This window comes from Notamacropus eugenii, chromosome 2, assembly GCF_028372415.1.
Source record: "Notamacropus eugenii isolate mMacEug1 chromosome 2, mMacEug1.pri_v2, whole genome shotgun sequence".
Taxonomy (NCBI): Eukaryota; Metazoa; Chordata; class Mammalia; order Diprotodontia; family Macropodidae; genus Notamacropus; species Notamacropus eugenii.
The window spans coordinates 92330727-92347024 of NC_092873.1; the positions used below are offsets into that span (position 1 = coordinate 92330727).

At 40.6% G+C, this 16298-nt stretch overlaps 1 protein-coding gene across 5 annotated transcripts in view; it reads left to right on the forward strand.

Moving 5' to 3' along the window:
- The first annotated feature begins 6140 nt into the window (after positions 1-6140).
- PPARD (peroxisome proliferator activated receptor delta) overlaps positions 6141-16298 on the forward strand; it is a 71250-nt gene continuing 61092 nt past the window's right edge. For 3 of the 5 annotated variants that reach the window (XM_072641850.1, XM_072641853.1, XM_072641855.1), the window contains exon 1: positions 6156-6296. The gene's annotated coding sequence lies outside the window, so the exon portion shown is untranslated. Of the gene's footprint in view, positions 6297-16298 lie in introns of all 5 variants that reach the window. The other 2 variants (XM_072641852.1, XM_072641857.1) reach the window with 1 other exon arrangement.

Genomic DNA, 16298 nt, shown 5'->3' on the forward strand with positions numbered 1-16298 from the left:
TGAATATTAAAATAGACCAAATTGAAGCCAATGACATGATGAAACAACAAGAAATATTAAAAACAAAGTCAAAAGACCAGTAAAAAGAAAAGAAAATATCAGATATCTCAAAGCAAAAACAACTGACCTGGGAAACAGATTAGAGAGATAATTTAAGAAAAAATAGACTGCCTGAAAGCCATAACCAAAAAAAGGGCCTAGGCAGTATAGCTCAAGAGATCATAAAAGAAAATTGCCTAGTTTCTTTAGGATCAGAGGGTAAAGTGAAAATAGAAAGAATTCACCAGTCATGTCCTAAAAGAAAGCAAAAAGTGAAAACTTTCAGGAATATTGTAGCCAGAGCATCCAAAGAAGAAATGCTACAAATAGGCAGAAAGAATTCAAGCACCAAGAAGTCATAGTTAGGATCACACATGATTTAACAGCAAGTTCCTGAAGGAGTAGAGAGGTTGGAATATGATATTCCCAAAGACAAAGTGTATAGGCTTACAACCAAGAATAATTTACCTAGCATGACTGAGTATAATCCTGCACAGAAAAATGGATCTTTAATGAAATAGAAGACTTCCAAGCATTTTTGATGAAAAGACAGATGAGAGCTGCAGAGAAAATATGAAGTATAAACACAGGAGTCAACAGAAACCTAAGTTAAACATGAGCAAACAGTCATAAGGGACTGAACAAGGATAAACTCTTTACATTCTAATATAGGGAGATGATACATATATCTCCTCAGAACCTACAGGATGTCATAGAGGGAGTGTCTAATTAGACAGAGGGACTGAGAATAGTTCTAATTTAGAAGTCTTGATGATCCTAAAAAAAAAAAGAATGGAAAAGGAGGGGAAGAGGAATACACTGAGAAGAGGGAGGAAAAAGAAGAATAAGAAAAATTATCTTAGATACATATAGAGTACATAAGTAAAAGTCTATACAAAAGAGGAAGTGATGAGGAATAGGTGAGTCTTGAACCTGATTCTCACCTGAACTAGTCAAAGGAGGGAAGAACACACACACACACACACACACACACACACACACACATATAGAGTTGGATACAAAAATACATTTCATTCAATAGGGAAATAAGAGGGAAAAAGGAGAAGGAAGATGGAGGACTAAGAGGGAGAATGGATCAAGGGAGGGATTAGTCCTAAGCAAAATAAGCTCTACTTAAGGAAGGAGCAATTTAAAAGAAAAGAAAGAAAATATAAGAATGTGTAATTGTTTGTAGGATGAAGGAAAAAGAAAAGGGGTAGGAAGCAGAAGCAGACTATGCAAAACAAAGAGCACTTGTGCTAAGCATACTCTTTCTTCTTTAAAAAGAGGGTGCAGGATATCAATTGGGAAATGGCTGAACAAGTTGTGGTATATGATTGTAATGGAATATTATTGTTCTATAAAAATGATGAGCAGGATGATTTCAGAAACACTTGAAAAGACTTAAATGACTTGATGCAAAATGAAATGAACAGAATAAGAAAAACTTGTACATAGTAACAGCAATGTAGTACAATGAACAACTATGAATGACTTAGCTATTCACAGCAATATTATGATCCAAGACAATCCCAAAGGACTCATGATGAAAAATGCTATCTGCCTCCAGAGAAAGAACTGATGTTATCTGATCATAGACTGAAGTATACTATTTTTCACTTTCTTTCTTTCTTTTCTGTTTGCTTTTTCTTGTACAAAATGACTAATATGGAAATGTTTTACATGATTGCACGTATGTAACCTATATCAGGTTGTTTACAGTCTCAAGAAAGTGGGAAGAGAGGGAAGGAGGAATAGAATGTGGAACTCAAAACTTAAAAAAAATCCCAATGAATGTTAAAAATAATTTTTAAATATAACTGGGGAAAACCAAAATGTTATTTTTAAAAGGGGGACAGGAAATAAATAGAATAAAAAGTATGAGAAGAGGATGGAGTAAACCACATAATTATCAATAATTACTGAATGTTAATGGGATGAACTCACCCATAAAATGGAAGATGATAGCAGAATGGATAAGCAAGCAAAATCCAAAAATACATTTTTAAAATAATAAACACACTTGAAACATATAGATTCACACAGACATGAAATAAAGCATGAAAAAAAATCTTATGTTTCAGCTGAAGTAAAAAAAGGCAGGGAGAGCAATCATGATATCAGACAAACCGATAGCAAAAATAGATTCATTTAAAAGAGACAAACGTGGAAACTACATTTTGCTGAAAGGTACCACAGACAATGAATTAATAACAGTACTAAATGTGTGCACCAAATGACATAGCATCTAAAAACTTAAAGGAGAAGTTAAATAAGAAGGTTGGAAAGACAGGAAGGGGGCAGGTTGTAAACAGGTTTAGGTGCACAGAGCTTTATATTTGATCCTGTAGGTAATGGGGAGCCACTAGAGTTTATTGAGTTGGGGGAGGCCAGTTGAAGTTACACTTTAGGAAAATCACTTTGACAGATGAATGCAACATGTATTGGAGTGGAGAGAGACATGAGAAAGGGAAACCAATTAGAAGGTTATTGCAATAGTCCAAGTGGGAATGAGGAAAGCTTGAACTAGTGTGGTAGCTATATGGGAAGAGATGGGGGGATATATATAGTAGAAATGCTGTGAAATAGAAATCACAAGATTTAGCAATAGATTGGAAAAGACAGAAGGAGAAATTCCATTTGTAATAGCTATAGAATGTAAAAAAGGTATTTAGGAGTCTAACTAGCAAGACAGAACAGAAAATATAACAGAGGAAAAGATATTAATGTAAAGAAATTACCATCGGATTTGCAATTTCCTTCCATATGTATTTTCCCCCATTAGAATGTGAGTTCCTTAAAAGCAGGGACTACTCACTTTTCTATTTGTATCCCCAACCCTTAACACAGTAAGAGCTTAATAAATGTAGTTCGTTCACTCATTAATTCATTCATCATCTTCCTTGGCCATCTCCAGTCATCCTGATGAATATCTGGTCACTGAATAAGGATGACTCTGGAGGAGAAGTGAGGCTGGTGACCTGCACAGCCCTCCCTCCTTCAAAACAAAGTCAAGTGCAAGTCATGTCATCATTTCTCTGATGGCATGGTCTTCTTCGGCAACGAAGGACGAACACAACAACTATCTATGCATACGATTGCAAAACAAATGTACTTAAGATGTAACCTGGCCAGTCCTTCCATTATACAAGAACAGACTTAAATAACTGGAAAAATATCAATTACTCATTGTTAGATTATACCAATATAACAAAATGACAATACCACCTAAATTAATTTACTTATCCACTGCTATACTAATCAAACAAGCAAAGGATTACTTTATAGAGCTAGAAAAAGTAATTTTCATTTGGAAAAACAAGAGGCCAAGAATTTCAAGACAAATCATGAATAATGGTGGGAAAGAAGGGGGCCCCACAGTGCCAGATCTCAAGTTATTTTACAAAATAACAGTAATCACCCAATTTGATACTGGTTAAAAAGTAGAAACTTTGACTAGTGTTGTGAAGTGAGCAGAACCAGGAAAACAATACATACAATAACAAAACTGAGAACCACCACCACTTCAAAAAACAGAAGAACTGATAAATGGAATGACCAATGATGAAACATGTTAACCACTTCCTGCTAGCAGGGAGACAAGATTCAGAGTAAGACATACATTTTGGGGCAAAATTATTGAGGAAATTTATTTTTTCTTGACCATTAAAACGAGTTTGTTTTCCTTTTTTTCTCTTTACATTTTGGGAGGAGAGTTGAGAAGGAGTCTAGCAATAAAAATGTAAAAAAAAGAAAAGAAAGAAAAGAGGATAATTGAAGCATTTTTAAATGCACAGAAGAAGACAGAAGGAAAGCCAGACAAACAAGACAGCTGTGAAAGTTACATGTTGAATTTATGATACTCTTAAAAAGAAAAGCAAGCTGTACGTAACGGAGATTGTTTCATGTACAATCTTTTTTTCTGTTCTACTTTGTACATAGAAATGTTTATTTTATTTGTTACTTGGTAAGTTGAGAATAAAGAAAAATAAAATTGAAAAAGAAATTTACGTGCTATGATTTGTTAAGTTGTTCTCAAATTTATAGGTCCCACTTTGTTTCCCTTCTTTGTAGTTATCACAAAAAATACAGCTCTAAATATTTTGGCGTCTATGGATGGGTCCTCTCTGGTTGTCTTTCATATCTTTGGGAGTATATATCCCCATTAGTGGGGCCAAATGGTAGGAATAATTTAGTCACTTTTCTAGCATACTTTCAATTTGTTTTCCTTATCCCTTTAAAAATATTCTTTTTAAAAAAATTACACACTTAATCATCAGCAAATACAAATGTTTTATACAGAAAGAATAAAAAGGACGTTGTATCTGAAACTGTAAACTTCTGTTACATATATTTTAAAGTGTATGCCAGGTTTAATGAGATAGTAATAAAATTGCCTTATTTTGTCTTTTCAACTGCCTTTTTCTACGTATTTTTCAATGTTTTACTGATTTTTTTTCTTTTTTTTTAACCTCCATCACTACTCACTGTTTATTTCTGCTACCTCCCTTTTCAATTTGTTTTACAGAATGATTTGACTCATTTGCAGTCACCAATAGCCCTTTAGTGTGCCTGTCAGTAAGCATCTATAAACTGCCACTGTGTAACATGGGAGACACTGGCACAGGACCCCCTCAGCATGGATTGCCCACTTCAGAGTTCTTAGGTTTTTCGAAATGGTGGTGGTGGGGGGTGGTTCTCAGTTTTGTTCTTGTATAGGTTGTCCTCCTGGTTCTGCTTACTTCACAACATTGATCAGATTTTCTATTTTTTTGTGCTCTATGAGCAAAGCAGAATTGAAACAGCTCAAAGGAAACGCAGGATGTGCAGATTTAGAGCAGCCACCCCAAAAGTTCACGTGGACTATTTGTGCCCGACCTGTGGCAGAGCATTCCGAGCTCGGTATTGGTCTGATCAGCCGCAATCGGACCCACTGAAACTTGACCAGCATAGTGATACCATTCTGGTCCTCTTCGAGAAGGAAGGGCAGATACCAACCACGTTTCAGGCTGTGCCAGTGCAAGGCGTACAAAAAGAGGCAAAAACCAGTCCCTGCCTCGGGGAACTCACGATGTATCGTGGGAGACCGCAGGCAAACATGTGCCTGAATAAGATACAGGCAGGAAAACTAGGGAATAATCGGAATTCATAGAGGTTGGGAAAGCTTTCCCGTAGAAGACAGGGTTTTAGCTGGGACCCGGGGGAAGGCGGACAAGCCAGGAGACAGAGATGAAGGTGGAGATCACTCCAGGCAACGGAGGACGACCAAAGAAAACTCCTGGAAGGAAGAGATGGGGTGTCTCGTCCGTGCGCATCCAGGAGGTCGGGGTCACCGGATCGATGCGTGTTGGTGGAGAGGAAGATGTAAGCGGATTGGAAGGCGGGGGGCAAGGGGAAGGAGGTGGGGGCTGTTCGGTCGTGTCTGACTCGTGGCACCCTGGAGGTTTCCTTGGCAGAGCTAGCGGAGCGGTCACGTCCGGAGGGCGATGCCCCCGGCTAGCTGGTTGACCTCGAGGGGCTCCATTTAGACTCTGCGAGCCCCTGCCATCTTCCGCGATGCTCCCACTTCCTCGCCGGAGCGCTCTCCTTTCAATCAAACGCAGGGTTCTGCGTGTCAAGCGTCATGTCTGGCGCGGTCAGTGAGCGGTTAACACATGCTGGCTGACGGACTGGTTCCAGCCTCCAGGCGGTCAGGTACACTCCCCCCTCCGCTCCCCCGGTGAATCGGGCTTGCAGGAGGCCTTGACGCAAAGGGCTCGCTCCCACCCCGGACCCCCAGCATTTGGACGGGTTCCTCCCAATCTGGAAAGAGAAGACTAAATAAAAAGCCAGCGAAGGCGGCACCTGTCCCCAAAGCTACCTGCCAGCCTCGCGCCCGTCTCGTTTTGAATGCTCACAACTGGGCACCAGGAGGCGCTGCAGCTAAACGCAGAGAGCAGGCGCGGCTCGCGGCGGGAGGCCAGACTTGAAGATCGAAGACTGGCCAATGTCTGAAGCGGGGGCGGGGCGAAGTGGGAGCGAGAGACCGGATTGGAGGAAAGTTACGTGATGATAGCGCTGGAGGGAGGGACGGGGAGAGCCCGGGGGAGGAGAGGAGGATGCGTGGTGACGTCACCGAGCCAGGGGCGGGGGTCTTCCGGGGCGGCGCAGCGTGTGACGCCTCCGCCTCTGTGCCGGGGTTAATGGGAAAAGTTTTGGCCGGACCGAGGACCCCGAGGAGACTGAGGCGGAGGACTGGCCGGAGCCCGAGCGGGCAGGTAGGCCGGGGACCCTCAGGGCGGGAAGGCGAGGAGTGCCAGCCCTCCTTCCCTCCCGCTCCGTGCCTGGTCCCCCTGGCGTGACGTCTCCGCGACCTCCTCCCCCTCCTCTTCCCACCGAGTCCTCAGGAGCCGATGCTTCTGGGGAGACCGAGTCAGCGCCCCCATCGTCCCCTTCCAGGCCTCCCAGGTGCCTCGCAGCTCCGTCTTCTTGTCACCTTGCCAGTCTGCGGGGCTTCCGTCGGTGTGCCGGGGGTCATCGCCCCCACCGCCGGGCATCCCCCCATCTGCCCCAGGACTCCCCTTCTGTGATCCCAGAGGCCTCATCCCTTCTTCTGCCCTCTCTAGTGCCTCTTCCCAGCTTCCCATCTTTGTGTCCCTTTGTTTTGTACCCTCACTCCTGTTTTTCAGTGCCGGTGCCCACCTCGCGTGCCTGTCTCTGTTACCCCACTTCCCTGGCGTAAGTCCCCCATTCCCCAGGGGCCCCCCTTAATCTGTCAGGTTCTTTTCCCACTCTGCTGACCCGATCGCCTTCCCAGTTGTCTTTCCCCATCCTTGTCTCTACTTCAGTTTGTACGGTCCCGTCTCCTTATCTCTTCCCCTTGCCTACCCGCAGTTTTTTATTCCATCCCAGCCCCTGTCGTCCTTCCTGGATCCTTGTCCGCTGGCCTTGGGGCAGGAACATTAGCGCCACACATTGTTTTCCTCTTTTCCCTTGGGAGTTTTAAGGTCCTGGCTTGAGCGTCTGAAGAGCCAAACCTCAGGAAAATGGGATAGGACTGTGACTGTGGAGAGGCAGAGGCAGGGAGTGTGCCTTCCAATTAGTGGGAATTTTTTTGTAATCTCAACTCTAAAATTTCCCTCTTTATGGCTGATGACTTCCAGGAACCTTCAGGGAATAAAGAGCAGCTGAGTTGGGTGTGGGCCAAGGGTTACTAGAGGCCTCCTCCAACTTTTTCCCTTCCAGGAAGAGAGAGAGAGTTGGCTGACTAGGATCAGGACCTTAAGCATGATTCCCTAGCTCTACTTCACGTTTCTCTTTCCTTTCCTTCATTTTGCTCCATCCCAGAAAAAAAAGGATTTTCCCATAATATAAGTTGACTTCAGACTTCTTCTCTCTACTGTTGCTTAGCCTAAGAATGTTCTTCTTCAGTTCTGGTTTTAGGACCAAATTTCTAATCTGATGAGCCCTGGAATTTGCAGATATCCATTCCTTTTAGATGACAGATAGTGGAGTAAATAGTGGAGCTGTTTTGGAGTCAGGATGACCTGAATTCACATCCCGCTTCTGACACATATTAGTACTGGGACCCAGAGCAAGTCATTTAATCTCTTATTGACCCTGGACAGTATACCTACATTTCTCCAGCCCTGTATTCTCCTTCTAGACTTCAAGTTATAGATGATTTGCTGTCCACATGGAGGGAGTTTCCATTCCTGAAATTCCCTGCAATATTGCAGTCACGATGGTTTTTAAAAAACCCCAAACCTCTTTCTTGTCTTTTGTGGTTCAGCACCATTATCCTTTTTCCATAGTTCTGACTCTATCTGTCTGCAAGATGAATTCTATTTCCCCACTTTCTGAGATCTAGGTAGAAATTAGGGAGCCTAGAACTCCAGATTCTTTCTACATACTATGGGGAGGCCCTCAGGCACAATTGTGCGACTGGTGGACACCGGTCTGCCTGCCTTATGAGGTATTCAGCCGAAGACCAAAAGCTTAAAGAGAATCAGAGGTCATCTCTTTTCGTAAAGCACTGTACCTAAACTATGCAAGAAAAATGGCCCCGTTCTTAAAAGATTCCTCAGAGGGGAGAGATCTTAGTATTTTAGTGGCTTATCATTTAATTTCCCTTAAGGCAGTTTGTGATTATTTATTCTGGTCTTGTCTTCTGGAAAAATCTTGATTTAAACAATATAAAACACCCTTTATTTAGGTCATGTATTTTTTGGCTTATTTTGGAGGATCCTGAAAGTTTGACTAGCTTTCTTTAATTTCAGAGCAAAACTACTGTTCTTTTAGGCTTCAGTTTTTAGATCTTTAGTTTTACAGAATTGTTTGGGTTTCGTCTTAGAGGCTGACTTGCATGCACTTGGCAAATTCTCAAAAATTTGGAATCAGTTTCTGAGGTTCCTCAGGATTCTCACAAAGGGGAGGTAACTTTAAGGTTGATGTAAGGAAGAACTTTCAACTTGTGAAACAGTAAGCTTTAATGTCAAGAGATCACTGAAGTTCTGCTGACAGAGACTGGATGGCTTGGTCTTGTCTGAGGGCCCTTCCCACTTTGTGAGCTTGTGGAAGTAGAATACAAGGAGATTGATAACTTCCTTTTTTTCTGAGGACCTCTTAGCCTTGAGATGCATATAAACCATGAAGGATAGAATGACCCTCTTATTTTTCTTTTAAAATATTTTTTGATGCACCTTTTTTCACGTGACTGTCATTTCTCTATGATCCCTACTCCCCTCTTCAAGAACCCTTCTTTGTAATTAAGTCCAGTCAAGCAAAGCAGATCTACATACTGGCCATGATGTAAATATATATTATGCTAGTTTGCGTTGATAAACCATCACCTTTATTCCAAGAGGCAGGAGATGTGCTTCACCATCAGTCCTCTGAAGTCATCTTTATGAAGAATATCCCTTCATATTTCTTTTGGCTTATTTTAATGAGGTTGTAATGAAGTCCTTTGGTGGTCACCTCTAGCCGTTGACCTGCAAATGAGACTTGACCAGTACTTTCCAAGGCAGTTAAGACCTACCTCATTCTAACATTATTTGCTAATCTGCCCCATTGTTTGCCAGTTCTTTCATTTAAACTGACAGAAGGATATTTTTCCGGAAGAATTAAAGCTACCTGATAATAACTGCAGCTGGAAACTGACAGGCCAGTGGCTGTACTCAGGCTGGCTCAGGCTCTGGCTGCTGCAGCCAGGTTTGCTCACTCATATTTCTTCTGAGCAGGGAGTAGTAGTATATTGTAATTCTAAGTCTAACAGCCAGTTTCTATGTGATAGTCTATTTCAAGGCTGTGTTTTCTATTTGGTCTTTAAAAGGTATGGCATTGACAGGTGCCTTACACTCTCCTAGATTAGATTTGCTCATATTAGTATCTTATAATCTAGCTATATGAACTTGACCTGGTTTATTGAGCTGATAGCCTTTATGTTTGCCTTCCTAGCTCCATCACTTTGGAAGATGTGGCATCTCCCCTTCTGATTCCACTATCGGAGACTTGTTCTTATTAAGGCTTCCTGTCCAATATTCTAGTCACTCAAGTCTCTTCCCCAACAGCCTCCAAATAGGCCCAGTATTAATTATATTAATATATATAGTGAATAATGTATATTATATGTGTGTATTAATTATAGCCAGGGGACCTGTCAGGTGCTCTCCTTTGGCATAATTTAGGCAAGAATGCAGCTGTCCTTTTCTTTATGCAAGCAGTCCTTTAGGTCCTGCAGATTCCAGCATGTTTTCCGAGCCTTGCAGGCCCCTGGGCCCCTTTCCCTTCCCTCTGTGTACTTCCCAAGCCTGGAGGAGTTGGGACCTGCCCCTTTCCCAGATGCCACATACTTGTGGAAGAGGAAGAAGACTATCTTGTTTTCCCTTTATTGACTGGTGAGCTATTCTGTTGTGTCATCTGCTCTTCAGGAGCTCCTGCTGCCAAGTCATAGTGCCCTACTTCTCTGCCCAGAGTGTGCAGTCTCCTTGCTGCCAGCCTTCACATCTCCCAGCACGTTGTCTGTTCCTTACCCGTCACACAGAATTACTGTGGGTGATTGATGATGTTCGTGACATGTCATGTCATCTAATCAGTCAACAGCCATTTATTAAGTATCTATAATGCTAGAAACTAGGGCTGCAAAGACAAAAATTGAACTTGGGGGTTGCCCTTAAGGATTTCTAGGAGCTTAACTTAGGCTGGGCTACAGTGTGTCAGAGTGATAAATATCTAATCTGAGAATAACATGAAGTAAATTACTTCCCTCATCAAGTTTCAGACATATGAATCTTGCTTCATTGGCAGATGGCTCCCAGCTTTCATAATGACAGGGAATGCGTATTTAGGATATGACTTAGGATTTGTCTCCAAGCAGCTTTGGGGTTATGGAATCAGATGTGACTCTTGAGTGTTAGCATTTTGTAGGATTTCTGTGTGTTGAATGTCTAGTCTTTTTTTAAAATTTAATATTTTATTTCCTCCCCAATTACATGTAGAAACAATTTTAATGTTCTTTTTTCAAATTTTGAGTTCAAAATTTTCTTCCTCCTTCCCTCCCCTCATTGAGAAGGCAAGCAAACACATTTCCATGTAAGATATGCTATGAAAGAAAACACAGACACCCCCCCCCCCCCCGAAAAAAACCTCAGAAAAATAAAGAAAGTTAAAAAAAAAAATCTTCAATCTGCATTCAGTCTCCACTAGTTCTTTCTCTGGAGATGGATAGCATCTTTCATTATAGTCCTTCAGAATTGTCTTGGATCAGTATATTGCTGAGAATAGATAAGTTATTCACATTGGGTCATCATGTAATATTACTCTTACTGTGTATGATATTCTCCTGGTTCTGCTTATTTCACTTTGCACCAATTCATGTAAATCTTTCCATGTTTTTTTCTGAAAGCATCCTGCTTGTCATTTCTTATAGCACAATAGTATTCCATCATGATCATATACAACTTGTTCCTCCAATTCCCCAGATGATGAGCATCCCCTCAATTTCCAATTCTTTGCCACCACTAAAAAGGCTACTATAAATATTGTTGGACATAGAAGTCCTTTTCCTATTTGTTTTTTTATTTCTTGGGGATACAGACCTTGTAATGGTATTGCTTGGTCAAAGGGTATGCGTGGTTTTATAATACTTTGAGCATAGTTCCAAATTGCTCTCCAGAATGGTTGAATTCATTTACAACTTTACCAACAGTGCATTATTGTTTTAATTTTCCCACATCTCCTCCAGCATTTGTCATTTTCCTTTTCTGTCATATTAGCCAGTCTGATAGATGCATAGTGGTACTTCCCAATTGTTTTAATTTGCATTTCTTTAATCAGTGATTTACAGCATTTTTCCATAGGATGATAGATAGCTTTGATTACGTTGTCTGAAAACTGATTGTTCATACCCTCTTTGACCATTCATCAGTTGAAGAATGGCTCTTATTTCTATAAATTTGACTCAGTTTTTTATATATTTGAGAAATGAGCAGAGAAACTTGCTGTAAATTTTTTTTTCACAGTAAGAATCACTATGCATTTCCCTCTATACTCTTTTCCTTCTTTTTATCCTACTCTCTGTCTCCTTTTACCCTCATCATTCTCAAGTATTTTGCTTCTGACTTTTACCTTCCCCAATCCTCCCTCCCTTCTATTGGCACCCACCACCCCCTTTCCCTCCTACTTTCCTATATGGTGAGATAGATTTCTACACCAACTGAGTGTGTATGTTATTCCTTCTTTGAGTCAGTTCTGATGAGAGTAAGGTTCACTCCTTCCCCCTCACTTCCTCTATCTTCTCCTCCACTGTAAAATCTGTTTCAGGCTTCTTTTATGTCAGATGATTTACCCCATTCTGCCTCTCCCTTTCCCCTTCTCCCAATACGTTCTTCTTTCTCATCCTTTCATTTTGTTTTTTGTTTTTTTCAGATAATAGATGCCTAGTCTTGATTCTTTACCTTGTTGGTCTTCCCTACTCTTTGGCCCTCTTCCTTCCCCTCACCTTAGCCCAGGCACACTCTATTTTTTTTTTTAAATTTTTAAAATTATTTTATTTGTTTTCAGTTTTTGACAATCACTTTCATATATCTTATATTTTTTCCACCTCCCTCTTCCTCCTTCCCTCCTCTCTCCCCGAGACGGCGTGTAATCTTATATAGGTTCTACACATACATTCTCATTAAATACGTTTTCACCTTAGTCATTTTGCATAGAAGAATTAAAATGAATGGGAGAAACCATATAATAAAACAAAACATAACACAAGAGAAAATGGTCTACTTCATTCTGCAATTCAATTACATAGTTCTTTTCTGGATGTAGAAGGCATTTTGCCCCAAGAGTCAATTGGGAAGTTTTTAGGTCATTGCATTGCTGTGAAGGACTAAGACTACCAGAAAAATTCCTCGCATGCTGTGGTTGTTGCTGTGTGCAAAGTTTTCCTGGTTCTGCTCCTTTCATTCAGCATCAGTTCATATAAGTCCTCCCAGGCCTCTCTGAAGTCTTCCTGTTCGTCATTTCTTATAGCACAATAATATTCCATTACATCCATATACCACAACTTGTTCAGCCATTCCCCAATTGATGGGCATCCCCTTGATTTCCAGTTCTTGGCCACCACAAAGAGTGCTGCTATAAATATTTTTGTACATATGGGACCCTTTCCCATTTTTATGATCTCTCAGAGATACAGTCCCAGATGCAATATTGCTGGGTCAAAGGGTACGCACATTTTGGAAGCCCTTTGGGCATAGTTCTAAGTTGTTCTCCAGAATGGTTGGATCAGCTCACAGCTCCATCAACAATGAATTAGCGTTTCAACTCTCCCACATCTTCTCCAACATTTCTTATCTTTCTGTTTTGTCATGTTAGCCAATAGGTGTGATGTGATACCTCAGAGTTGTTTTGATTTACATCTCTCTAATTAATAGTGATTTAGAGCATTTTTTCATATGACTATAGATAGCTTAAATTTCTTCCTCTGAAAACTGCCTGTTCATATCCTTTGACCATTTATCAATTGGGGAATGTCTTGTAGTCTTATAAATTTGACTCAGTTCTCTATGTATTTTAGAAATAAGGCCTTTATCACAGACACTAGTTGCAAAAATTCTTTTCCAGCTTTCTGCTTCCTTCCTAATCTTGGTTGCATTGGGTTTGTTTGTGCAAAAACTTTTCAATTTAATGTAATCAAAATTATCCATTTTGCAGTTCATACTGTTCTCTAGCCCAGGCACGGTCTTGTGAACATGTGTTTGTTTACTTGGAAGTAAGCAGGTTGCTTTTAAGAATGAGAGACGTTTGCTGACTCAGACCAAGAGAGTGATGACATTTCAAGTCAGAGAAGGGGGGACACAGGAGGAACTAGCTTGTGTTGGTATACCCTGTGTGCTTTGCTTTCAGACTGAGACCCTTTTGAAAGTTCCTTGCCTGACTCCAGCTCCTTTTATTAATTAATTAATTAATTCTCAGTTTTCACCATTCACTTCCACAAGATTTTGAGTTCCAGATTTTCTCCCCTCCCCCCATCCCAAGATGACGTGCATTCCGATTACTCTTTCTCCTAATCTATCTTACCTTTGATCACCCACCTCCCCCACCTCTTCTCTTATGCTCTTCCCTTCTTTTTTCTTGTAGGACAGGATAGACTTTTATACCCCATTGCCTGTATATCTTATTTCCCAGTTCTGTGTAAAAACAATTTTTAGCATTCATTTTTAAAACTTTGAGTACTACATTCTCTCCTCTCCCTCCTCCCCCCTACATTGAGAAGGCAAGCAGTTTGATACAGGTTATACATGTGTAGTCATGTAAAACACTTGCATAACAGTCAGGTTGTGAAAGGCTGACTATATTTCCCTCCTTCCTATCCTGCCCCCCCCCATTTATTTTGTTTTCTCCTTTGACCCTCTCCCTCTTCAAAAGTATTTGCTTCTGATTACTCCCTTCTCCCATTTGCGCTCCCTCCTGTCATCTCCTTATCTCTTATCCCCTTCCCCACTACTTTCCTGTAGGATAAGATAGATTTTTGTACCCAACTGAGTATGTATGTTTTTCCCTCCTTAAGCCAGATCTGATAAGAGTAAGATTCACTCATTCCCTCTCACCTCCCCCCTCTTCCCCTACAGTGTAAAAGCTTTCTCTTGCCTCTTTTATGTGATATAATTTACCCCATTCTACCTCTCCCTTTTTCCTCCCAGTACGTTTCTCTCTCTCACCCCTTAATTTTATTTTTTAGATATCATCCCTTCATATTCAACTCACTCTGTATCCTCTGTGTGTATATGTATGTGTGTTGCCTCCAACTACCCTAATACTGAGAAAGGTCTCATGTGTTATAAATATTATCTTTCCATATAGGAATGTAATCAGTTCAACTTTAAAATGCTTCTCTTGATTCTTGCATTTGAAAGTCAAATTTTCTATTCAGTTCTGGTCTTTTATGCTTGAAAGTCCTCTATTTGTGTATTATTTTATTATATTACTATATTATCCTCTATAATGTTCATTTTTTTCCCCCTGAAAGATTATACTCAGTTTTGCTGGGTAGGTGATTCTTGGTTTTAATCCTAGCTCCTTTGAACTCCAGAATGTCATATTCTAAGCCCTCTGATCCCTTAATATAGAAATTGCTAAATTTTATGTTATCCTGATTGTGTTTCCACAGTACTTGAATTGTTTCTTTCTGGCTCCTTGCAATATTTTTCTCTTTGAACTCTTAACTCTGGAATTTGGCTACAATATTCCTAGGAGTTTTCCCTTTGGGATCTCTTTCAGGAGGTGATTGGTGGATTCTTTTGATATCTATTTTCCCCTCTGATTTTAGAATATCAGGGCAGTTTTCCTTGATAATTTCTTAAAAGCTGATGTCTAGGCTCTTTTATTGATCATGGCTTTCATATGGTTCAATAATTTTTTAGTAATCTCTCCTGGATCTGTTTTCCAGGTCAGTTGTTTTTGCAGGGAGATATTTCACATTGTTTTGTATTTTTTCATTTTTTTGGTTTTATTTTATAATTTCTTGATTTCTCATAAAGTCATTAGCTTCTATTTGCTCCATTCTAATTTTTAAGGAATTATTTTTTTTCAGTGAGCTTTAGGACCTCCTTTTCCATTTGGCCAATTCTGCTTTTTAAGGCATTCTTCCGCTTATTGGTTTTTTGGACCTCTTTTACCATTTGGGTGTTTTGGGTTTTTTTTTTTTTTAAGCCAAAGAAAACAAAGTTTATTAAAGATTTGCCATATTGGGTTGACTCTTAAGGAACCTAAGCATTTGTAACGCTTGTATTTACTAGCGGGTCTGATAGAATCTCAGCTAGACAGAGTCTGAGCTGGATTGAAACTGAGCACCTTCATAGAGTCAAGATGGAACCTAAATACAGAAAAGACTATAGGAGGGATCTGGGGTGGTCTGCTAGTCTAGGGTGATGGGAGGAGGGGTTTAGGGAGGGTCTTGAGGAGGAATCCAAGGAGGGGGGTGACTGGTCAGAGGTTGGAAACAGCCAGAGGCAATCAGGAGATCTCAGACAATGGAGGGTTTGGGTGGGAAGCAGGTGGGGCAATCCAAAGGCCAGGCTAGGCCAAGGGCAGCAGATTTGAATATGAAAGGCCAGATTAAATGGGAAGATTCAAGGGGAGTTCAAGGAAGTTTCCAGAGTCTGACCTCATCAGTGTGAGTGGAGGATACTCTTGTATCCACATCAGTGAAATATTGGTCATTAAGGTATGAAAGCTCCTAGGCATTTAAAAGCAGACTTGATTCATAACCAAGACAAGTAATTTGCATGCTTTTGCTGGATCTTTTTTTTTTGTCATTTTTTTGTTATGGAATCATAAGATATAGACTTATAAGGGGCCTCAGAGATCACCAGATCCAATCACTTCAGTTTACAAATGAAGAAACTGAGGTTCAGAGGTGCCAAAGAGAGCTATTTAGTAGCAGAGATACTGAATTGGAACTCAAGCCTGATTATGGGTTTATTTTAATGTTGTTTTCTTTAGCATTTTTTTCTGTCTCTTTTATATTGACTCATTTTTTCATGATTTTCTTGCATCACTCATTTCTCTTCTGAATTTTTCCTCTATTTCTCTTACTTGATTTTCAGAATCCTTTTTGAGCTCTTCTGTGACCTGTGACCAAGAAAGCATTTGTGGGTTGAAAAGTCTGGAAACTTGTCAACAGCTGCTAGTGATTGAGTCCTTGAGGCTTCCTCTGGCCCTGTCTGTGCTAGCACAGCCCATGCTGGACTGCGCTTTTCTCTCAGACTGGTGCAACAGACCTT